Source organism: Copidosoma floridanum, unplaced genomic scaffold, assembly GCF_036245765.1.
Source record: "Copidosoma floridanum isolate Cflo_tuat_1 unplaced genomic scaffold, Cflo_Japanese_pri ptg000026l, whole genome shotgun sequence".
Lineage (NCBI taxonomy): Eukaryota > Metazoa > Arthropoda > Insecta > Hymenoptera > Encyrtidae > Copidosoma > Copidosoma floridanum.
Window position 1 is genome coordinate 7,264,216 of NW_028321903.1, and position 17,302 is coordinate 7,281,517.

Consider the following 17,302-nt stretch of genomic DNA (forward strand, 5'->3'; position numbering starts at 1 on the left):
TTCGCATTTCTTTGTGTGACGCAAATAGTTTTTTTTCTCTAATGTTATAATGCTACATAAATCACATACAATAAATTTTTTTTTTTGTGAATTTCTTCGTGCGATGATCGACTTTCCTGATTTGAAAACTTTGAGTTACATTCATCACACTAATAAAATTTTGTATCCATGATGGTGCATCTGAAAACATGTAACATAAAACGATTTGTTTATGATTTAATAAATTTGGGTACTAGATGGTACTTAAATTTGCTTCTTTAATGAAAAAAAAAAAAAAAAAAAATCGCAAGAAAGTATAAAAATAGTAATGAACTATAAAATAGTTATTTTGTTACTCTAAAATTTCATTCCAAACTGTATTCTCTATTCCAAATTTCTTTTCTAATTCAATTTGGATAAAAACTTTTTTTGCGTTTCTACATCTAGACAATGCAACATATAGTCAGCCATAAGAAAATAATGATTTTTTAAGGTATAATCCTTTCGACGATATTTGAAATCTTTTCATACGTTGTTGTTTTAAATATATAAAAATTAAGCATTAGTCAGGGAAAATGAGAAATGAATGTTAAAATTTTTTGTCTTGATTATAATTAATTCACATTTACTTCATGTAACAATTTTAAGTAACAATTAATACAAATTGTTTTTTTTTCCATACTTCGTTAATCTATATTTGCAATTATGGGGGTTGGTGCGTGGAGCGCACAGGGGCGCATGTAGTTATAAGAATTGAGAGCAAGGTTTAAGTAATATCTATTGACACATACATAATAGACAGCTCATTTTTAAAAGGGGGCCACTAAAAGGAAAAATAAAGCTAGCCAAAAAAAAGTCAGGGGCACATTTCTCTTTCTACATTTACTTAAAAAATTTTATTTAAAATTAGCAGCTTGCCCTTGACTTTTTCTCAAAAGCCGCCCAGTAATCATTCCTCAGCGTAAAACATGTATTCCCAAGGCCCAATATGCAGATTTTCCGTGTGAAAAAATTCTTTAAGAGTACGCGAATGTCACTGATACAAGAATTTCTTAAAAATTCTCATATAATTTAAAAATAAGACTTTTAGAATTCTTATTGAAGTAAACGAAGTATTCTTTTACTATTCTTTAAGCAATCTTCTGCAATACTTCAGTATGGAAGTTATAGTGAACTTCTCAATAAAAAAAAAACTAACAAAATTCTTATGTAAGAAAATATGTATAAATTGCAATAATAGAAATGTTACTGGACACTTTGTTGTATTTTTGATGGTAAGAAAGATTGTTGCATTTGGTTGCCAATAATCCGTTTATACGTTTTTGTAGTATGAATATACTTCATAATTAAATGTTTTTATTAAAATAATGGTTGAGTCATATAGAAATATTCTCATCAAAATATTCCCTGTCTCTGACAATTAGGTGAGATGTCACCCAAGATTCTAGATAGCTAACTCATGCCTAAAAATTTACTTAAAAATTTACTACCCCTTTTGTAAAAAAAATCAGCTATTATTTTACCTATTTATCAAACCTGTGTTTACAACTACAATTGGCTACATTCGCAGCTTCACTTTGTTGTGTGGAAGTCGCGTGAAATTTATAATTATAAATAGCTAGTTTTTAAAGTAATTATTACTACATGTTTAAGGCTACTTTGCAGTCAATTATACCTATTATTGTAGGTAAGTAGAGCTACTAATATAGCTATAATTTATAAATAAAATAATAGCTAATAATTTTTTACTAAGCCAGCTTCAAATTCTTCATAAGAACTGTTGTAAGTTTCATGCCACTTTTGACGATACTAGTCAATTGACTATAATACCTCTTTAAACTATTGAAGTCAATTTTCTTATAAACCACACTAGCACATACTAAAAAAAAGTTACTTTATTGAGAATATACATAAAAATAAAATTCGATGCAGTTGACATTAATAAAAGTAAATTTAAGTTCCATTAAATTGATTGAACTTTGACTTTGAGTACATAACTATTAAAATTATATTAAATATCTAAGTCTGTTTTAGCACAATCGTTAAAGTGTCAGTCAACCACTCTAAAGGGTCCAAGTTCAATTCCCCGTCACTGCAAATATTTTAAATTATTTATAGTAAAGGGCTATTAACAATAACATAATTCTTTAGCAATTTATATTAATAAACAATGATATAATTAACAAACTCGACCTAAAAATTTATTTAACTGTTACTATTTGAATTACTAAATAAAGTTTTTCTAACGTCTTTTTGTGAAGAATAAGACCTAATGCGTTTCTGATAAAATTTTTAAAGTAATCATATCACTACAAAAAAAAATATCCTTTTCCCGATACAGTTTTTTTTCATGAAACAAAAAGATTTCTTCAAAAATTCCAATATATATATCATTTGCGATTACTTTAAAAATTTAATAAGTATTTTTTTTAAATATTTAAAAAAAAAAAAATTATTTCTTAATTTTCATACGATTATTTAAATAATCTTTTTGTGTATTAGGATATTTTCAAAAAATGCCGTAGTGTTTTAAATACTGTCAAACATACTTTACCATTTTTTTTCCTACGAACAATTAATTTAATCACTTTTTAAGGCTTTATAAAATATCAATGCATAGCTTATTTCAAAAAAACTAAAGTCACCACTATCAAAAATATACTAACCAGTTACCACTACCTGCCATGAAACGGTGATGACCCTTCGCTCCATAAGTCTTAGGAGTAGCCTCTAGTCCGCCATCATCTGTTGGAAAACCAAGCAGCTCCGCACGTAACGGGCATCATTCTGATAGTTTCCTGGTCAGTAGTTTAGCTGGTGCACATGTATAAATATCTTCGCATGGCCAAGATGGCTGGCAGATGGTGTATCATGGCACTCCTGAAGCACTTAATCGTGCTGGTTTTTGGGCACTACCAACTTCCAGACTTCGATATCCCCGAGTGTCTCATCAATCGTGGAGTTAGGGTGATACGCGCGTAGATATTCCCCGACGATTTCTCATCAAAGGTGTACCCGTGGGTCTCCCCGTACCTCTTGTACCATCTCTTAGTACCAAAGATCTCCAGTAGTGGGTTCTCATACTAGTGCTGCCACGACAAAACTTTCGTCATCCTTATACAATTGCAACAGAGCGTCAGGCACGCAGTTTATTGTCCCTTTCCAATGTGTAACCTTAGAGCCATGGTTTTGAAGCTCCATTGCCCATCTTGACAGTGACTTTTAATGTCTGGTCGTTGAAGTACAACAGAGGATGACAGCAAAGCGTTAATTTTTTGAATGAACCACTGTTGTTTGTCCCTCCAAACAATAGCAGATTTTTGTGCAGTAGCCTATTGATCGGCTCTAACACTGTCTAGTAGTTAAGCATGAGCTTTCTGTACCAAGAAACCACACTTAGGAAGCACCTTAGCTGCTTCAAGTTCCTTGGAACCAGAAATACTATAACTGGCTCTAGCTCGGCTGGATCAGATTGTGAAACATCTCGGCTTACGAAAACCCCAAGGTTCTTCTCCTCCAATTGGCAGAACTTGTTTTTTCTCCAGTTAAGAGTGAGCCCTGCATCACGCATTAAATTTAATACGTGCTCTAGCTATTTATGATGCTCCTCGAATGTCTCCATGACAACTATTATGTCATCGAGGTAGGCATATGCATTGGGCTCGAGCTCTGGCCCAATGACACGGTAAATCAGACAGTGAAATATCGCTGGCGCATTACCATAAAACCATCAGAACTTAAAAAGTCTCTTGCCTAACACTGTTAATGCTGATATTGGCTTAGCCTTCTCAGCTAATGATATCTGCTGTTACGTGCTGCTGAAATCCAGGGTAGAGATAATACGTGATTTCCTCAGCTTGGGCAGAATAGTATCCATTTGTGGTGATGGATACGCATCAGGCACTGACACAGCGTTAATCTTGCAATAGTCAACGCAAAATTGATATTTGTCATTCTTTTAAAGTGAAACTTCTGTAGGCGCGCCTCATATAGAGAGTTTTTCCGTTTAATGAGTGAGCGAACGCTGCCGTGCACATAAGTATCTGTATATATTATCCGTACGTATACCAGCCAGCACTGACAGCCCCACAGACAGAAGATCTGTTTATCTGTCTCTCTTTCTCTCTCTCCCTTCCTCTGGCGTGTGCACAATATTGCGCCAGTAACTCTATCCATCTATATATACATAAATAATATTTCCTCTCTCCTAATGGTACTTTTTATACTCTAAATAGAGTAGCTATACCTACTGTTACACGGTGTCAATCTGAACGTGGCTGTAATACAAGCTAAAGTGGGCCTCTGTTACAGCTAAGGTACTGTCAGGTAAACAATGTCTGACAAAAAACATCTCATAATCTTTTTGAAGTCTTTAAAAAAACAAAATAAGAATACTTTTTTTCCTTATTGTCTTTTCATATCTATATATCCATGTAAAAAAACGTATGAAAATTTTTAATGTGTATAATACGGCAGTTTAACTTTTGAAAGCAAAAAAAAAGCTGTACCCCAAAAGGGAAGGAAATATTGCTAAAAATAACATTTCTACGGGTTTTCTGAAGGGAATCTACATGATCAAGGTACACAAATATGGAGAGGTTGGACTATGCACAAACATAATCTCATTATTCCTTATTTTGACAGTACTTTAAAAAAAAAGGGTGGAAAAAAAATTTTTTTTTATATGCTGTCTATTAAAAAAATAATATGGATATTGACAAAATCTTTAAAGAATTTTTGTCACAATAAAACTCCTCAAAATTCAAAAAAACAGTCGTATCTCGAAAAAAAGGCTAAATTGACCCAAAATAACTATTTTTACGGATTGTCTAAGGGGGTAATACATGAGAAAGGTGCACAAATAAAGAAGGATTAGACTACAAACAAACATAACCTTAACTTTTTGATTTTTGGAGTGCATCTTGAAAAGGACAAGTAAAATAAATGTTTTATCAATTATGGCATGTTTGGAAAGTTAATACGGACGTAAACATAATCTTCGAACAACTTTGGTTCTGACATAACCTCCCAAAATTAGAAAAACACTCGTATCTCGAAAAAAAACCAAATAGGCCAAAAATAGTTCTACACATTGAAAATAATTATTGAGCTACATAAGTATGTTACATGGATTCATACAAATAATCGTTATAATTCTGAAAATAATAAGTCATATCTCAAAGGCATAGCTACAACATTTATATCCTACCTATAAATTGATTTATTTTCTGTTATTTATGATGTACTATAAGAAAAATTGTCATGTGACTAATACCTATATTCCTTTCATTAATTTTGAGATTAGTAAAGAATTAGTTAAGCATGGGTGAGTCTTAATATTGAACTATAAGTCATGATAGAAAACGAACGAAATGAATAATACTAATGTTTTAACGAAAAATAGGTATATGTCTATTGTTTTCCTTAACCTTAATACAAGATTAGTGGATTAATTAAAATATAGTGGATTATTTTACTCTTATGGTAGCAAAACTTTACAAAATTTTCATTTGTCGGATACAAAGATTCCAACAAGAATTTATTGTACACATATGTTTTATCAAATGCATAAATATTAAGTTTGAATAAAAACAGTTCTTGTTCCACGTAATAAGACAAAAGTAACTTCTTTCTGCTCAGTATGAGAAAAATTCTTGTTTTATTTTGCATTACATGACCAACAGTTCGTACATTCATCACATATATCATAGCAAACATGGAAGTGCTAAGAATGCGTGAATGATAACAAAAGTATTATATTAAGGTAAATGTTTTCTCTGCAGGTGCGTGCTTGAATGCGTTAAAATATTATAATTTTTACTACTTTAGTATAGGATTTTTTTAAATCTATCAAAATTAGGAGTACTCTAATTTTTTCAGTTTCCTTTATACCGAGTTTAATAACATTTGAGTCGGAATTCTCACTTCTGCCAGGGGTTCTTAGAATTTCACCTGGTTTTTTGCGTATTATAACTACGGATTTTGTCCAGCCACTATAAGACGGCTCGATCAACCCGCTTTTGAGAACTTTTCTTACGTGGGCGTGTATAACCTCCTGGATCTTAATTCATATGGGGTAGCACTTCTGCTTAATTGGTTGCACGATCGTAACATTGATCTTGTGTTCAACCCACGTAGTGCACCCTAGGGGAGCCTCACGCTCCACGTAGTGGTCCAGGAGTGTCTACGACTTTTTTTGTTGCTTGGACAAGATTCTGTTTAGCCCTGTGGCAGTAAGTAAGATCTTACACGTCGCTGTCAGACCAGCTACTACTAGAGGACCCTTGATTTCTTGTCCTTATAGCACCAGTACCATGCTGACATGATAATGGACGGTCCTGAAATTGTTGATCTTGAAGTTTTAGAAATTTTAAATATTAATATTTCTTACACGGCAATTTAACCTGTAAGAACAAAAAAAAAACACTGTAGCTCATAAGGAAAGAGATATCGACTAAAAATAACAATTTTTACGGGTTCTTTAGAGGAGGTCTTCATCATCAAGGTGTACAAATATAGAGGGATTTGACTATGCACAAACATAACCTCAGTTATTTTATTTTTTGACTGTATCTCAAAAAAAACGAGTAAAAAACAGCTTGCTTTCTGCGCCATATTTAATTTTTAGATTAGTAAAAAGTAGTCGTCAGTACGGGCATATTTTAATGTCAAGAAAATAGCTACATGTCTATTGTTTTCCTTAATTTCAATCGAATAAAGTGGATTATTTTACTTTTATGGTATCCAAAATTGAAAAAATTTGTTGGATACAACGATTCCTACAAAAATTAATTGAATGTATATGATATGTTTTCAAGTGTACGAATCGTTATTTTAAATAAAAGGAATTTTCTCCTGCGTAACTGGACAAAAGAACTTTTTTTCAGGACAGTATGGTAAAAGTTTTTGTTTGTTTCTGCATTACATGAATAACAATTTGTACATATAATTCTACATTCCTCATCGCAAACTTACATGTTCTCAGAATGGGTGAATTACATGTAACATAATTTTATGTATTTTATGCACGTGCGTGCTTAAATATGTAATAGTAATAAAATTTTTAGAATTTTAGTATTGGTTTCTGAGAGACCTATTAAAGTAAGGGTCATATAATTTTTTTAGTTTCAATCGTACTGACTTCAATTAAATTTGAGGTGGAAGTTCACTTCTGCTAGGAGTCCCAAGACCCACACCTGTTTTTTTTTTTTTTTTTTTGTTCTTTTTTCAGTCCACAACTTTCTGGCCATACGTTGCAAGGAATGGCATACTTTTTTTTATAGAGCGTACACAATTTTTAGGGTACCTAATTCAAAGTGCGTTTGTACGTAATTTACATCACAAACAATATTAGCCAGTTAACAAAGAATCATTGTGTAGTAAAAGCTTATTTAGTATAAAATGTTCAGGTTGTACTTTGGCATTTGTCATACTTCCCGAATGCAACAAATGAAGAAGGGCAGTGTATAGAAACAATTAGGAGTGTGTAAAATGTATAAAGAAGCTTATAATTTTTCTGTAAATATCCATTGATTGTCTTGGATAGTCTCACAGAAACTGTCGTTTAGTGTCCTAAGAATTTACATAGATAAGTTCACGTTAACTTTAATCTTGAGTGAATGCTTGAGATGTTTTGTTAAATTGTATGTACTAAGACCAAATTTACGTACTAAAAGAAGTCATGCAGAAGTAGTCAAGTTTATTTACTTAGATTAGTATTGTTAAGAATGAAGAAAAAAATAGAGGTATGTACGGCACTTGCAAAGGTAAATTGTCTTCAATTAAGAGCAAGAAATTTTGAAAGCTGCTACGTCATTGAGTAGTTTTAAAGTTTAAATTAGTTTGACATATACTTTCTTTAAGTTTGACGCACAATGTGATAAAATCAGAGGCCTGAAACCTTAAACAGCTCTAAACACAAGAACTGTAAGCTCAAACTTTTTTACCTTGAAAGTTAACGGCTTAGTATCCGATTTACAAGGTTGCGGAACTAAACCTTTCCGTACTACATAGTTACATCACATGTAATAAGATGTTGGAGAATTAAATAAATGAAGTCATAGATTGTATTAATAAAAATCATTTTTATAAGAATACGTCACAGTTTTACCGAAATCGTTTATTTACTTTTATTAAACTAAAAACTATTTCCTAAGTGAATTTATAGTAATGGCACGTAATGCCACAAAGGCACTAAGCATAAACATAAGCACCCAGAGAGTGTTGCTGTTATACATTGGTGGCCCAGTCATGTACGTAGTTTTTCTTTCTAACGGTGCGGGGTGTTCTTTTCAAAATAATTATTTCACCTTAGTACAATATGAATGCAATATAGCTCCAACAAAAATGCAGCATAATTGCCAAATGCTAGCAAAATTAATCAAACAGTAAATTTTTTACTTTGTTTTGTTTACTTACCTGAACATTTACTTATACTCAAATTCTGGCCTAGAATCTAGACTTGATATTCCCAACAAATTAATTGTCAAAAGTAAACTTATATATCTACATATAGGTGACCATCTTAACAAACTTTTTACTGTGTTTAATCAATATTCACTTTAGTTGATCAGCTTCGGATTCCTTTACAACAAAAGCACACACTACACGTAGCAAGTGACTTCTTTACCTCTAACACAGTTAGTGCTGATCCTTACAGGCTTCCGTACTTGAACGTTGAGAAATCCAAGTACTATCTACACCAAGTTTTTCTGAATTTCACTGATCAATAAATCTGCAACTTCATAGCTATATAACGGTAACGTAGTTAAGCTACACGTATAAAGGCAGCAGCTAGCACTACTAGTAGTTAGCGACATGTTCTTGCAGATTATGTACTGAGTACTAAGTAAATGAATTCTTATTCTTCATTTTTTTCCAAGAAAAAGATGTTATCTTGTATGTTCATTGTTTTCAATTTCATAATCAAGATATTTTCTAAGACTATCAGTTTAATAGACAATAAGTCATAAAAAGTGTGATATCCTTTTCCGGAGACTGATACTTGTTTCATCAGAAAAATAAATTATTTTAAGCTTCTGTTTCTAAACTGCTTAAATAGCAGTTATAATATAAGTTGACAAATAACCTTTTTTTTTAATGAAAAAAAAATAAGAAAAAATAAAAAAAAATTAAAAAAAACAATTTATTTCTGTAAAATTTGGCGTATTAGAGTTATGTTCGAATTTGGTTCTAAGTGTTAAGTAAAAATACATGAAAATACTTGTCACTTTGCTTAAATAACTTTTTCACGGGTAGTGACATCCATCTACAGTTGATAACATATATCATATGGTGTTTCTCATCTAGTGGCCACATCCACGTATAAATACCAACGCACACTCGATTGGTCACGTACTCACAGCAATATCCGCTCCCTCATTCCATCCCCGCCAAATACAACATCTGACCTAGGCCTGCAGCTGCTCCTCTTTTCCAAGTATATGTTGATCAAATTGACTATCACTCCTTGACTTACCACAGGTCCCATCCTTGATAATCAATTCGATTTAGGGTTTGTATAGAACCACCCCCTGCGAGCTCATTCGCTTTCCTGGAGATACCGCTGACCAATGATTGTTATAATATTTGTGAACCAATAAAGCAAGTTTTTCTAACCGTTTAGTTGAGCTTTTTTTTTCTTATAATATATTACCAGCTTAACACGGAATCTACTTTAACAGCCATCGCAGGAGAGCTGTCAACCTCTGATTGTCCGTTACTCGAAAAGGTATTGGTAAATTACTTTTAGTAGTTCAACTACATTGCAAACACTGCTAAACACAAATACATTTGCTGTCTACGTTCTGTACACTGCTTTTACACACTTGAGCGCTTAAGTTACGTCAAAAAGCCACGATATAACAATTGGGGACTTGTCCTAAAAAACCACTGCTTTTTACATATTTATAAAGGACAACCGTAACGCGGATGCACTCAAAATTCTACCAACTCTTATTAGCAAAATTATACCTTCTTTTACAGAAAGTATAATTTTTCAAAAAGGCAACAAACTTTATTAGATTGTTTGAATTACTTACAAATTATACAAAAACACTTACCCAACACTATAAATCTCGTAAGCGCTCCCAAAATCAAGAAATTAGCCGCATCCCTATCGGGAATAATAGACACAGAAATTGTCACAAGTATTTGTCAAGATGAAGAAATGATTGACATCTTAAAAGATTTTCTAAATCACAACTAAAATTCCTTAGAAATAATAACTACCATTCAGCAAAAAAAGTCCCTAAAATTGGTGAACTTTTAATAAAGGTCATAGAAATAACCAAAGATTTTTTTAAATTAGACATCAATACCCAGCTTAATCCATACATAAAATCATCACAGCTCACTTACCCTAATAAAAAAAATACCAAATCTCTATTCTCACGAGGCAATAATGTAACCCGATCAACTGAAAACAAAATGATGAATACTTCAACCACCAGCTCATTACCCAAAATTATCAAAACAATTAAAAATCATAACTCCAACAATTTTACTCACAATAATTACTCTAGTTTTTTTTTAAAGCCTACATTCAGCGTCCCTTTTTTAAACTATGAAAAGCTTGTACAACATGAATAAATTTACTCTGGCACCCATTCGCAATCTTTTTATAGAAGACGTAACCGAAATGATACCTATACACAATGGATGAAACATTCCACTCTCAACTTTTTTGAAAGGCTGCAGAGAAGCATGCCACGTAATTCTGAAAATAAACGAACCCAATTCAGCAAAATTAATTAAAATACAACTTCCGAAAGAAACATTACTCTCCATCAAAAATGAAATTTTCGACACCGTCAAAAAAAAAGAAATATTTTTTACAAACATTCTCAAATCCAGATAAACATTGCATCAAACTATAAGTAAACTAGCGTCGTTAAAAAAAAAAAGATCGTTATTTTCTCTTCTTATAAAGTTAAAGGCACCGCCCAAGAATTAATTAAAGCAACTCTCCACGACAGTCGGATATTTCAGGAATTCTATACACAACTAGAACATAGTAAAGTTAAATATATCATAAGAGGGCTACATTGAGTATTAAAAGCACGTATGGGTCATCGGAACAACTTTAAAATTTCCACAACTCAAGCTCTAGAAATCAAAAGAGACTTCACGTGTTATGAAACTGAACATCTACAAGAAACAGTAAAAATAATAACTAATAGACAAAGTTAAGATGCACGTATAAACCTAATCCAAACCCTAGAAAAATGCCACGTTTGTAAAAGATAAGGACACCCAGCAGGCAATCGCTGTCATCACTATAACACTAGTAAAGCTAATACACACTAAACCATGCCCATGTACAATGCTACACTATCTACCACCAAACATCATCCTAGCCACTCCCCTACACCATTATAAGCTCAATCCCTAATAAAAAGCGTGTCATGGAGTTAACTATCACAAAATAATGTTACACCAGCATATAAAACCATCAATTATGTATCAAACCAATATATCAAAAGCTTAGAAAAATCATACATATACAAAAAAAATAAGACTTCATTAGACATTGAAACCTATCTTGAAGTCATTTTAACACTAAGTACCTAGAAGGACTTAAAATATTGCAAAAACAGATAGAAACATATTTAAAAGAACAAAATCCTCAAAAAATCATACAAGCAAAAGAATGTGCCAACAATTGCATCAAAAATCTCGAATTACAAATAAAAGAAAAATTTACTCCGAACACAAAAAATAAGAAAATCCTAAACATATAAGTGAACTCAAGCGTAACACCGAGTAAACAAAAGATTCTAAATTTATTACGTCTTGAACAATTTGTTACGTTCAAACTTTTATAAGTAAAGGGTGAAACTCGTAGATTCGATCTACGAACAAATAAGTTTTATTTTTGTTCGTCAGGAACAAGCCATTGGCCCCAAGGCCTCGCTTTTACTCACAGTATACTTTCCTTTGAAATCGTTAACTCGACGTTCTGGTGTTAGGCTTCACCAAGCAATATGTATGGAGTGGTGTACGCTGAGCTGGCATACTGTTTTAGTTTATGTCTTATGTCATACGGTAGTAGCGTATCTTATTCGTCTTGTTATCTTGTGTCCTTGTAAAAGTTTTTGTCATACAGTGTCTATTTTATTTTTCCTCACTATTCGATTTATTCATTAAATCAAGAATGATGTGTCCATCAATCAGAAAATTAAATCCTTAGCTAATTTATATAATTGAAATATTGGAATATTTTTTAATCGAGAAAGTCTTTTAATGAACATCCAAGTAACGTTTTATCGGATGATTTAATAAACTAAGAAAAGCCGCGAATAGATAACTTTACAAATAGTATAATTAACAGAGTTTCAGATTCGCATTTACAATGCTATTTAGTTTATCGTTTTCTAAACTTAATTTAGTTCTATGATCGTTGGTTAGCCGCTGCTTGCGCGCACGCAGTCGTTAGATCTTACAAGGTTGACCGCAACGATGTTCCTAATTCTGCACGAGAGCACTCATGGCGATGACAATATTAAAGCTTCTGCTTTTAACGTCGGAAACCAAGTCAACGAGGCTGCACACGTAGTTCGAGTTTTGCGTTGGTAGCTTGTTTCAAAAGAAGTAAGTTACATGTTACGTGATTGTAAAATCAGTTATACCGCTCGATGATTCGAGATGTCTGAGCTTTTGCTTTTTACAATTCAAAAATTAAACCCTGTGCTTTGAAATAATTAATGTCAAGTATATGACATGTAATGTTACAAATACATTTCTCATAAAAAGCCTACAACCATAAAAAAAAGAAAGTAGACTATGCCAACAGCCATGCAAATTATGTGTCTTTGGTAACCCCTCGTTTTACGAGAAGAAATAAACAGATTGGTCAAAGAAACGCTTAAGAACGAAGTTATCGAGCCCTTTTTTAATTACTTATATGGTGCCTATTTTCTTCGTGCCAATGTAACAGGGATTCGATAGACAAAAAATATAAAGAGTCGTAATAGACTAGAGAAGACTTAATAATGTCATACCAAACTACAATAATCCCTTTCCTAACATGGCAGATATTCTAGACAAAATTGGTGCATCTAATTATTTTACAGTTTTTGATTGAAAGCTGGTCATTAGCAAATGAAAATACGAAAAGAAGACAGAGATAAAACAGCTTCTATGACTGATCTACGACTTTTTCACTCTAAAAGATGCCCTTTTGGATTAAAAACAAGTGCACCAATATTTTGAGCACTTATAGCTGTCTGAGTTTCGTAAAGAAGCAGTTTTTTTCTTCGACGATAGGTGCATTTACTCTCAAGGAAACAATAAGCACTGTTTTTGATTACTATCCAATTTTTAGAGCAACAAAAGAACGCAAATTTAGTCTTGCAGCTAGAAAACGTGAATTTTTCAAGTTTAAAATGAATTACCTTTGTCACATAGTTAGTAGAGAAGGATAAAATCCAACCCAAAAAAGATAGAGGCAGTTAAAGGGTTTTCTCAACGAAAAAATCGAAAGAATTTCTAACGATTTTAGGGATTAATAGACTGCTACTGTAAATTTATAAAAAACTTTGCGAAAATTGGAAAAAAAAACATTGCAAGATCAGGCCGTCTCTTCCATAGAAGTAAGGCAAACTGAAGAAAACTTTTCAAACACCCATTACAAAACTAGTAAAAGTCAACAGCGTAACCCTCATAATGGCGGAGAAAACTTTCTTCATACCCTATCGTTATGCAAAGCATCTATTCTAGGTGAAGATGAAGAAAATAATACACAGAATAATAATAATAACCCACCTACCCAAATCACGCAAGTAAAAAAAAGTAATTTTTTTAAGAGAAAAGATCTATTTAAGAAAAGACACCTGTATTTACTTCACGGAAAACCTTGGTAAACCGTCAGATGACTGAGCACAAGATATCCTTACAATAAACAAATTACCCTGCTTAAAAAAATTTACAATTAGCACGCCTAAACTAATTAAATACACTACCAACTTTTACATAGTCTTACCCATAAAAAGTTTAGACAGAAAAAGCATCACCAACATAACAGTGCTAAATAAGTCACTTATTAACTTTAACATAATATTAATAGAAAATAATACATCGATAGTCAGCATCGCTAAAGCCACCAAATTGAAAAATATCGAGTTCCAAGAAATATTACAGATGTTACAAAAACACATTACACAAACCAAAATAACAATTTGTCTAGGAATAATACAACATTTACTGCCCTCAGAAAAATGTAACGTTATCAAGAAAATGAATAACTCCACTATAGGAGAACACAAAGGTGTAAATAAAACTTACAATAAACTATCTTACAGATATTTTAGGGAACATCTGAAACAAGACATCCCATCGTACATACAAAAATGCCTCAAATACCAACTAAAAAAATTAGTGCGCGTAAAAACTAAATAAAAATTAATTATGACCAACACATTTACCAAATGTTTTGCTAAACTTGCTCTAGACATAGAGCTCCAGCAGCCATTCTTATCGATCAAGGCACCAAATTTGTAAGTAAATTTATTAAAAGAGTAGCTAGTCGATTCAAAATCAAGAAATTTAAAACAACAGCGTTTTACCTCCAATCAAACTGTTTTCGTAAAAGATCACATCACACTCTTATCTAATACCTTTCTCAATACTAGCTGAAAAATATTCATTACATGATAATAAGAGCTGGATGAGTAAGTAAATTTGGTGAAATTGAATTTCAATACTTATAAACACAAAAGTACACGACATACACCTTCCGAATGAGTTTTTGGAAAAATATGCAGGGCTACGTAGAAGTGGACCCCTCGGAGCAGACGATTTTACGCACTCACAATACATGAGAAATCTAGTCAGTCAATCAAACACCCTGCATGGCATAGCTAAAAAAAAATTGTCCATGGTTAAAAGCAGAGCAAAAAAGATGAGCAAAAAAAATCAAATTCTTAATAAATTAATACAGAAGAAAATATATAACTTGTACTGATCTCCAAAAGTTATAAATTTAACGACTAGTATTCAGAATTTTACGTGGTGCTTAACACATGGAAAAATGGTAACGTAAAAATTGAGGTCAATGAAATACACAGCAAAATTTTCACAAGCCCTCAAGAAATAAACATATTCATAAACAAAAAAAAAAAAAAACACATGCATGCACACTTACTCACGCATGCACCACATGCAGACAAGAGTAAATTTCTTTGGTTGTTAAGCGGTTGTGTGTATTGTCCTTGTTATTTTTGTTAAATGTGATGAAAAAATTACGCTAAAGCATCAGTCAATAATATAAATCACGAAAAACAAATTCAAAATTACAGATAAAGAGAGTTCTCTGGCTATTTATCTTTTATAAAACTGTCAACCAATCCACAGTAATCGTTAGATATAACTGCAGTCAATCTTTTACTAATTTTATAATATTCTCTCTAGTCAATACAGGAGAATGTGACATTCCTGAACCGGTCATAAATTCAACTAGAGTGCACGTGTCGCTTATCCAATTGAACAACTACGCTTCCACAAGTTTTATTTATTGCAAAATGAAGCTTTAGGAAGCAATACATTATTGCAGCATGTGGTCACACGATTAAGTAATGAAAAATAGTCAAATGAAATACCTCAGAGAAATAACTCGAAAGAAGTGTAATAAGATGCATTTACACAGAAGTATAATACTGTATGACAACATAATACAATACATTTTCATCAACAGTACAAGGACTTTTTTTGTGAAATTAGTAGATTCCGTAGGCTCTAACGGAACCTGTGAAAGGACAGGATGTGAAAATACATAACGCATAAGAAAAATATAAAAAATTATTTGTGTAGGGTTACGCCACCATAACCTTAGAAGAGTGCTGCAATGCCATAGATTTCAACAATAATAAGATAAAACTTTAATCTGGAACATCATGTACCTTCGCAGAAGATCACTGCATTGACGATATGTATAGACACGCATTTTGAAACGTAATGCCAATTGACTTATGCGATTGTAATCAATACACAAATTTTTTTACAGGCTACGTAAACAGAGTACTTAAAAGAGAAAATAAGTTTAAATCACTGTATGTACTCAAGTAAGACCATGTGTTGTACATAGTTAAACACATGAATTTTGTAAACACATGCTTCTTCTTACTTATTAAAACAGAGCATCCAAAAATATTTTTACTGACCAATCCCAAGAAGCATAATCTGCTACCAAAAAAAACGCATCGATATTAACAATAAAGATATGTTCATGCAAATAAATTCTAGATTTATCTATATAGAAAAACACTTTAGAAAACAAACAAAAGAATATTACTGAGACGTACTGTTAAAACATTGCAAATTAGAGAGAAAAGTCATCAGAAACGCACTTAATATTGCCACCATTATACCAGATAGTTTCATTTATCAAATTATGTCTGGCCCACGTTACATTAACTTTTCGCCAGGGATGTAGTGAATATAATTAAGTGTGTACAAGTAGAAGTACACACAAAAGAGACTGACACATGTTACCAAGAACTACCAGTTTTCTGGAATGAAGAACCGTATTGATTAGCACCACGCTCTCACGTACTTAAAGAAAATGGTACAAAAACAGGATGCGATACAGTACTCCCAGCAATGTTTAGTTTTGGATCACAATGGTACAAAATATTACCACAAGTTACAACCTGAGATGATCCACACTTACTAAAACCAAATGCAAAACAAACTTGGAAATACTCTAGCTCCCTCAACTTAGCAAATAACGGTATTTATTTTTATAACAACATAGATTAATTGAGAACCTACATCATGCTTCCTTCCGAACGCTCAGTGGTACTTAATCAAGTAGCGGCAAGAGTAATAGGAAAAACAAGACTTGCACAGCGATTTCCACTTTTACACCTCAAGTCCATATTCTAAAGATAACTAATTTCGTACAAGGTTAACAACGCAACAACTCATTCTAAAAAAAATAAGAATTTGTAAACATATGTATAGCACCAAACAGCAAACCGTCGCTAGATAACGAAAATTTAATTATAACATAGATAACGAAATAAACCACAGTGAGAAAGCAACTATGGAGTGACTGAGAAACTTACAAGCAAATCTTACTCAATTAAAAAAAAATGCGAGCACACCCGCTAAGACACAAGCGTAAGCTGACGTCTTGTTACTTAAAACTACTACATCTTTGGCATCTTTAAGAATCTCATAAAAAAATTACCAACTTAATGTAACAAAACAAGTTTATATTTTCAGTAAGATTAATACAGTGGATCCGTTACTTGATAAACACTTATTCTTAACAAGAAATGCCGATCCCAGTTGAGGCAACAAATGCTCAATCTTTATATAAATA

The 17,302-nt window shown here is 32.3% G+C and overlaps 1 pseudogene; it reads left to right on the forward strand.

Annotated features, from left to right (window-relative positions):
- The first annotated feature begins 2,829 nt into the window (after positions 1-2,829).
- On the forward strand, positions 2,830-16,506 carry LOC149373840 (uncharacterized; annotated as a pseudogene).
- Positions 16,507-17,302: the final 796 nt, after the last annotated feature.